The sequence below is a fragment of the Triturus cristatus genome, chromosome 8 (assembly GCF_964204655.1).
Source record: "Triturus cristatus chromosome 8, aTriCri1.1, whole genome shotgun sequence".
In the NCBI taxonomy this organism is placed as follows: Eukaryota; Metazoa; Chordata; class Amphibia; order Caudata; family Salamandridae; genus Triturus; species Triturus cristatus.
This window is the reverse complement of record NC_140591.1, coordinates 1,113,143,751-1,113,152,093: the sequence shown is the minus strand read 5'-3', so window position 1 is coordinate 1,113,152,093 and position 8,343 is coordinate 1,113,143,751.

Sequence of the window (8,343 nt, the reverse complement as noted above, 5' to 3'; positions counted from 1 at the left end):
CTGGAGGATTCCGAGGGTCGGGCCCGGAGGAACAACGTTCGCATTATCGGGGTGCCGGAGGGACGCGAGGCGGAGGCGGCGGATCTATTTGTTGAGGACCTGGTTCTCACCCATCTCCAGCCTCGGGGGCTGAGTAAATTCTTTGCGGTGGAGCGTGCCCACAGGGTCCCCGGGGGTAGGCCTAAGGTTGGAGCCCCTCCGAGGCCTCTCATCGCCCGGATCTTCAATTTTCGGGATAGAGACGCTATCCTACAGACTTCCAGGCTACAAGGGCCGGTCAAACTTGACAATATGGACATCAATTTCTATCCTGACTTCACTCCGGCAGTCCAAAAGCAGAGGCTGAGCTTTCTTGGTGTTAAACGTCGCCTAAGGGACCTGAATCTCAAATATGCGATGCTTTTTCCAGCTAAGCTGAGAGTGGAGGTGGATGGCCACACGCACTTTTTTGATCGACCCGAGGTGGCCGGGGACTGGCTAGACACTTTGCCCGGAGATCGGGGCCGGGGGGGTGGGGGGGTGCGGTTGGTGGGGAGGGCCCGCCGGATCAGGACTGAGGGACTAATGGTAGGCCTTGCTCTGGACTGCGTTGTTGTCACTATTGACTGTTAGGGTAAGTTCCCCTCCTGTGGAGGTCGTGTGGGGTCTCTTGGGGGATCTCCCTCCTCCTCTGGGGGACTAGTTAGTTTTCTTATCTATGGGGCGACAGGCACACTGCACTTTGGGGGGGCTGTTTGGGCTCATGCAGGGGTGCAGGGTGGGGGGAGTTCTGTTGGGTGGGGTGGGTTGGGGTGGGGTGTGGTTCGTTTTTACCGCAAGGCAAACCCGTTATTGTATTGTTGTTTTTGAGATGCTCTGGGGGGGACAACTGATGGCGTCGTTATGTGATGGGGGGTAGGGATTTGACATTGTTGTCCTGGAATGTTAACGGACTGGGGGATAGGATCAAGCGGGGTGTGGTCCTGCAGTATCTGAAACGGATCTCGCCTGATGTGGTCTTTCTGCAGGAGACACACCTTATTGGTAATTCCTTTTGTGCCATGAATCGGCGTGGCTATCGCCTGGTGGCCCACTCGGGCTTTACGTCGGGCACACGGGGGGTGGGCATCATGGTGAAGAACTCGCTCCCGTTGGAAATAGACGAGGTGCGCCATGATGAGAGGGGACGCTACACTGTCTTGGTGGGGAGGATGGAGGGCAAGGTAGTTGTCTTTGTCTCTGTGTACGTCCCACCGGGGCTACAGTCCACCACCTTTGCAGATCTGGGGCGCCTCCTCCTTGACCTCCCGGGGGGGCTTCTGGTGGTTGAGGGGGATTTCAATGCGGTGGCTTCTGGGACTATGGATCGTCATCCCCCTAGGGACCTCCCCCGGGCACAGGCGTGGTTAGCGGGCCTTTTAGACACACTGGGATTGGTGGACTGCTGGCGTTTAAAGCATCCCGCCCAGCTGCAGTACACCTTCCATTCGGGTGCCCATGGTAGCCTCTCGCGGCTTGATTATGTCCTTGTCCCCGCGGCTTATGCTGGGAGGGTGGGAGAGGTGCGCCATCTGGCGCGGGGTATTTCGGATCATTCCCCGCTCCTACTGCACTTGGGTGTCTTCCCGAGGGGAGAGGGCAGGGTAGCCCCAATCAATGCTTGGTACCTGCGTGACCCCACTATTCGTGCTGACCTGATTAAATCATTGCAACGGTATTTTGAGGAGAATGTGGGGTCCGTTCCGTCGGCTATCTCCCTGTGGGAAGCCTTTAAAACAGTTCTCAGAGGGGAGGCCCTCTCCTTTATCTCCCATGCCCGCAGACGCGCACAGGAGGAGGTGACCCGGGTGGAGGCCGAAATTACTGAATTGGAGGGTGGTCTGGGGAGTGGGGTGACTGATGCGGCGCTGCATGTTCTACACCTTAAACAGGCGGCCTATAGGGCCCTCTTCACGGAGGCGGCCAGGGGCCTTAGCAGAGAGCAACAGGGGCGACTGTACGATGTGGGTGATAAGGCTGGCAAACTGATTGCGTGGTTGGATAAGAAGGAGAGAGCTAGTCGTGTGGTCCCGCTGATTGAGAGGATGGATGGTGTACGAATTACTGAGCCGGAAGGCATTGTTTCTTGCTTCGCGGATTATTTCCGCGAGGTATATTCTCCGGTCTCTCCCTGCTCGGAGGAGGATTCCCATGCCCTGCTGCGGGACATCGCGCTGCCCTCGCTTTCAGTGGAGGACAGGGATTCGTTGGATGCCGCTCCCACCTCGGATGAAATCGCCCTCGCCATACGCTCGGTCGCCTCGGGCAAGGCCATGGGCCCGAATGGCCTTCCTATCGAATTGTACAAGCTGCGACCGGATGTACTGGCACCTCACCTCCGCGCGATGTTCCTTGTGGCCCACTCGCGGGGCTCCCTTCCGCCGGACCAGCGTCTAGCTACCATCGTGGTTATCCACAAGGAGGGGAGACCGCGAGACCGGGTTACATCCTATCGGCCGATCTCGCTCCTGAATGCGGAGCCTAAAATCCTCGCCAAGGTGCTTGCCAACCGGCTGGTCGGCGTGGTGGGCGATCTGGTCCACCAAGACCAGTCCGGCTTTATTCCCCATCGCAACACGGCCCTTAACCTGCGGCGCTTGCACGGGGTGCTCGCGCGTGTTCCATTCGTGCGGGAGCCGGCCATCTTGGCGTCCTTGGACGCCACCATGGCGTTTGACACGCTCGAGTGGCCGTACATCTGGGCGATGTTGGCGAAATTTGGATTTGGCCCGGGATTCATCAGCTGGGTCAAATTGTTGTACTCTGACCCATTGGCGCAGGTGGTGGTGAATGGTCGAGTCTCGGCCCCATTCGTGCTCGGACGGGGCACGCGACAGGGTTGCCCCCTGTCGCCGCTCCTGTTTGCACTGGCCTTGGAACCCCTGGCGGAGTGGCTGCGGTGGCACCCCTCTATCCGTGGTCTCCGTTGGACCCCTGAGTATGAGGACCGCGTGTCCCTCTACGCCGACGATATCCTGTTGTACTTAGCCTCCCCGCGTAAATCACTGATTGTCCTGGTTGATGTTCTGCGCTCCTTCGGCCGTAACTCAGGTCTTGTCATCAACTGGGCTAAATCCTGTGTCTATGTGCTTTCCGGGGAGGCTCCTGTTCTCCCGCGGGGCTGCCCGATCCAGATTGCCTCGCAGGGGTTTCGTTACCTGGGCGTCTATATTACGCTGGACCCAGTGGCCCGCTATGAGCGGAATTTGCTTCCCCTCCTCCAGCGCTTGAAGGAGGACGTCGCGCGCTGGCGGCGCTTGCCGCTTTCGCCGCTCGGCCGGGCGGCATTGTTCAAGATGATGTCGTTACCGCGCTTTCTGTACGCCCTCCAGAACTCGATGGACCTGGTCCCGGCGCGTTACTTCCGTGAGGTGGAGAGTTTGCAGCGCCGCCTGTTCTGGGACGGGAGGCCGCGTATAGCCCTGGCAAAGTTGACGCTCCCGTGGTATGATGGAGGGATTGCCCTCCCGGATATTAAGCGGTATTACTGGGCCTCCCAATTAGCTGCAATTAATCACGGCCTCTACGGGCCCGCCTTAAACCCGGCATTTGAAATGGACAAGATGCTCCTGCCCGGTGGCGATTACAATCGAGCGCTCTACACTAGCGTGCCCGACCCCCGCCTGACGGGACCCACGCGTGTCATGGTGCGAGTGTGGCACGCGGCCAATGCAGCTATGGGATGGAAGGACCGTTTGACCCGGGCGTCACCGTTGTATGCGTCTGAGAGGTTGGGCTCCCTATGGACCTCGAAGGGCTTCGATAGGTGGGACACGATAGGCATTAGTACAGTGGGGGACCTCTGGACGAGGGGAGGATTCAAAACTTTCGAGACACTGCAGGCGGAGTTTCAGCTGCAGAGCAGTGAATACTTTCGATACCTGCAGGTCCGTCACGCACTGGGCTCTGTCTTCCCAGACGTGGCCGCCATTCCGGAGTCCTCCCCACTGGAGGATAGAGTGCTAGATGGCCACGTTCCGGACAGCACGATCTCCCTCATCTACAAGAAGTTGATTAATGACCGCTCGGGCTTACTGACTGGGCTCCGCGAGGCTTGGGTTGCCGATGGGTTGGAGCTGGACGACGAGGACTGGATTTCCGCGGTGGCCTCCCCGAAGGAGGTGGCCATCCCGGCTCGCCTTCGCTTCGTCCAGCTTAAGATACTTCACCGGGTGTACGTGACGGGGCCAGGGCTTCTGCGTATGGGCTATGCCGAGGATGGACTGTGTAAGCGTGGGTGCGGTGCATTGGCGACCTTTTTACATATTCTGTGGGAATGTCCGAGGGTGGAGCGATTCTGGCGTGGTGTGCATGAGGTCCTGCGAGCGGTCACGCATGTCGTGCTGGTGCCTGAAGCGAGGAGATGCCTGCTGAATGTGTGGGAACCGACCGACTACTCGGTTCCGCAGACGCGATGGGTGACGCTGGGTTATATGATTGCTAAATGTGACATCGCTCAACTGTGGGGATCCCAGAGGCCCCCGGCAGTGTCGGCCTGGAAAGAACACATGGATTGGTGCATGTTCCGAGAGAAGGTGGTGTATGTGGCGCGGGGTAAGCCTGGGGCGTGGCTGAAGGTGTGGGGCCCCTGGAACGCCTACCGCGGGGGTATTTGCGAGCCGCCATTGTTGCCTCCCGCTTCACCAGCTCCGTCCCCCTAGATGACCCCCTCCCTCAATCCCGGGCACAGAGTTTTCCCAGTCCCAGACCTATTACCCTTCCCCTCCTTCGATTTTAGTGTATGGTTGGGGTCCCCCCAGTTGAGGAGCGTATGTTGTCATTTTCGCTCTCGGGTTGCCTTGCGGGTGTGGTTTTATGTTGTTGTGTTGTATAAAACGAAACCGTATTGTGGGCTTAGAGTCATGTGGCCCACGTTGCTGATACCTCCTGCTTTAGCGTCTCTGTAACGCCAAGTGCCTTATTGTATATATGTAATTTATTTCTGTCATTTTAGCGGCCGGCCGGAAGGTTGTAGGCCCGTACCTGTATATATTTGAGATTGCAATAAACGGTTTCAAAAAAAAAAGAAAAAAAAAAAACAATATCCAAATATTATTAAAATATGTCCGGTTCCATAAATGACCTGTTAAAACACATAAAAAACAAACTAGACCGCCATAAAGTGCTTTCTGATTTTCCTCACATTACCTAATAAAATAGCTACAGGCAAACAAATAAAAAGAGGATTCAACTGCTGTTGAAACACCAGGGCTTGACTGCATTGTGTAAAGTTTAAATAGCCTAGCAAAGGTATAATAAACTTTATCAATTGGTGTTGCATAAAAATCATAGAAAAAACACAGATGTAAAGTGAATTGTTCCTGGAAAGTATCACAGGATCAAGGTGGTAGTATCCTGCTTAAAGCATTTTCCTCATTGAAAGCAACAAAAAGGTTTAGGAAGTTTAAACAAATTCTACTCAATAAAAATCTGTGCTGTTGCACATCAGGGGTTTTTAACAACAGCCCATGTGCTGCAACCTTCACTTTTCTTTAGTTCTCTGTTTCCCCTCTCTTCTATTCTGAAATTAGTAATCATTTTTCTGAGGTACCTTTTACTTATTGCCCCATAGATTGTGGTTCATCAAAATATTTGGGCGCTCCTACACTCTCTCATGATTTCTTTGTAAAGTTCAGCCAAGGTATTCGCAAGGCATAATCCAAGGACATGCAGTCACGTGTAATCGTCCCATAAAGAACAGCCTTTGTTGCATGTTGGTGTGGTGCATGCAGTGCTCTTGGGTTGGCAACACAATACAAACCAAAACACAGTGGTGCCATGTTGCGCACACAACAGTGTAATTGTTCTTACTACCATGTGCTGTCGTAGCATGGCCATTTATAAGCTGGGCCGGCTTTAGCACTGGTGGCGCCCGGTGTGTCAATCACTTTTGGCACCCGCATACAAGTCCGCCTCCTCGGATTCTCTCACTACCACCTGCAAAAGTGCCACATATCTCTCCTATCATAAAATACTGCTAAACACAGTGCCCCCTGAGGTCAAAGCGCGCCCCCAGCCACAGGTCGGCGCCAAGTGCGGCCGCACCAGTCGCTGTGCCCTAAAGCCGACCCTGTTTATGGGTTTGCCTTGCAATGAAGGTAGGTGATGACATTGTTGAGTGCAGAGCTCGGTTGGGTTTGATTAAAGCCAGAATATGGAATATCTGAAGTGTGCTGGATATGTGTGCTAACGGCTGTCAATAATCTACTGATTGTTTGAATGTGTGACGTGTCTTGGGTCTCGGAGGTACTATGCGTGCCATGAAAACTGGCTATACTGTAGTCCAGAGGTGTTATATCTTTTTTTATTTACTTGTTTTTTATTAAGAAGTTGCACTGTATGATACATTACATGCCATCGCACATGACAACTGTACATTAGAAAAGGACAGGTAGTATCTCATGACCAACAATAGAGCGCATAAGCATCCTGCTGTTGGACCAATGCTAAAAACCAAGGATCCCATCTAAATAATGTCATAATATAAAATGTACAGAGGTGTTTTATCTTAATCATGGCCTCCTGAGAAGTTAGTGGTCTGTCCAGTGTAGGAGAAAACCAAAATAAGCATGTCATTAAACCAGACTCATCACTACCTAGCTAAAAGAAGTACAACAACAGAAGAGAATTTGGAAATTATATATCATATTCCATTTTATAGATATTTATTCTATCATTTTATAGATATGTATTCAATATACATGTAGATTAATGGGTAAGCATGATGGTGCCGGAGATGCTATCTACTGAGTAGTGTTGGAGTATTGTGTAGAATGAGTCTAACTTCATATCTATCAATCAATCAAATTTCTTGTAAAGCGCAACTACTCATCCGTTAGAGTCTCAAGGTGCTGAGGAGGGGGAGTTGGTGGGGGGTTTGAGATCTGCGGTTCAGTCGAAGAGCCAGGTCTTGAGGTCCTTCCTGAATTCCATCAGCGATGGTGATCGCCTGAGGTGCAGAGGCAGGGAGGTCCAGGAGAAGGATCTTCCTCTGGCCGTGGTTGTATTCATGGGATGGTGGCCGGGGCCAGCTGGACGGAGCAGAGATGTCTGGTGGGAGTGTAGAAGGAGAGGCGGTGGTTAAGGTGTGCAGGTCCGGCATTGTGGAGGGCTTTGTAGGCATGCGTGAGGCGCTTGAAGATAATTCTTTTGTTGATAGGTAGCCAGTGAAGGTCTCTCGGGTGGCAACAGATGTGGCTGGGGCGTGGGATGTTCAGGATGAATCTGACGCAGGTGTTCTGGATGTTCTGCAGTTTCTTTAGGAGTTTCTGGGTGGTGCCGGCGTAGAGTGCGTTGCAATAGTCCAGTCTGCTGCTGATGACCACATGGGTGACCATTTTCCTGGACTCGGTGGGGAACCGTTTGAAGATCTTAAGAAGCAGACAGAGCATGTGGGAGCAGGAGGACAAGATGGCGTTGATTTGGTGGTTCATTGAGAACGAGGAGTCCAGGATGATGCCAAGGTTTTGTGCATGGTCCATGGGTGTGGGGGGGGTTCCAAGCGCTGCGGGTCACCAGTCGTTATCCCAAGCAGATGAGGTGGAGCCCAAGATGAGGACTTTGGTCTTACCGGAGTTGAGCTTGAGGCTGCTGTCCTTCATCCAAGTGGCGACTGCTTTCATACCGTTGTGAGAGTTCCTCTTGACGGCTGTGGGTACATCTGTGAGGGAGAGAATCAACTGGGTGTCATTGGCGTAGGAGACGATGTTGAGTCTGTGACTTCTGGCAATGGCTGCAAGCAGAGCCATGTAGATGATGAAGAGGGTGGGGCTCAGTGACGATCCCTGAGGCACTCCACAGCTGATCACTGTGGGTTCTGAGTTGAACTGTAGAAGTCTGACTCTCTGTGTTTGGCCCGTGAGGAAGGAGCGGATCCATTCTAGGGCTTTGTCATGGATGCCGGCTGTGGAGTTTTGCGCAGAGGGTGTGGTGGGAGACGGCGTCGAAGGCGCCTGAGAGGTCCAGGAGGATGAGGGGGGCAGTCTTGCCTTAGATGAGGAGGGTGCGGATGTCGTCTGTGGTGAAGAGCAGGGTGGTCTTGGTGCTGTGGTTGCTTCTGAAGCCTGATTGGGCTAGGTCCAGGATGTGGTTTGTTTCGGTGAACTCGGAGAGCTGGGCATTGATGGCTTTCTCAATGAATTTGGCTGAGAAGGGGAGCAGAGAGATGGGTCTGTAGTTCTTGAGGTCCATAGGGTCGACTGAGGGTTTCTTCAGTACGGAGTTGATCTCTGCGTGTTTCCAGTCTTCCAGTCTCAGGTAAGGAATTTAGATGTGAAATCAAGGTGGCCAGCGCTTAGCTAACTATATGTCTTGTGGGCATGGTAT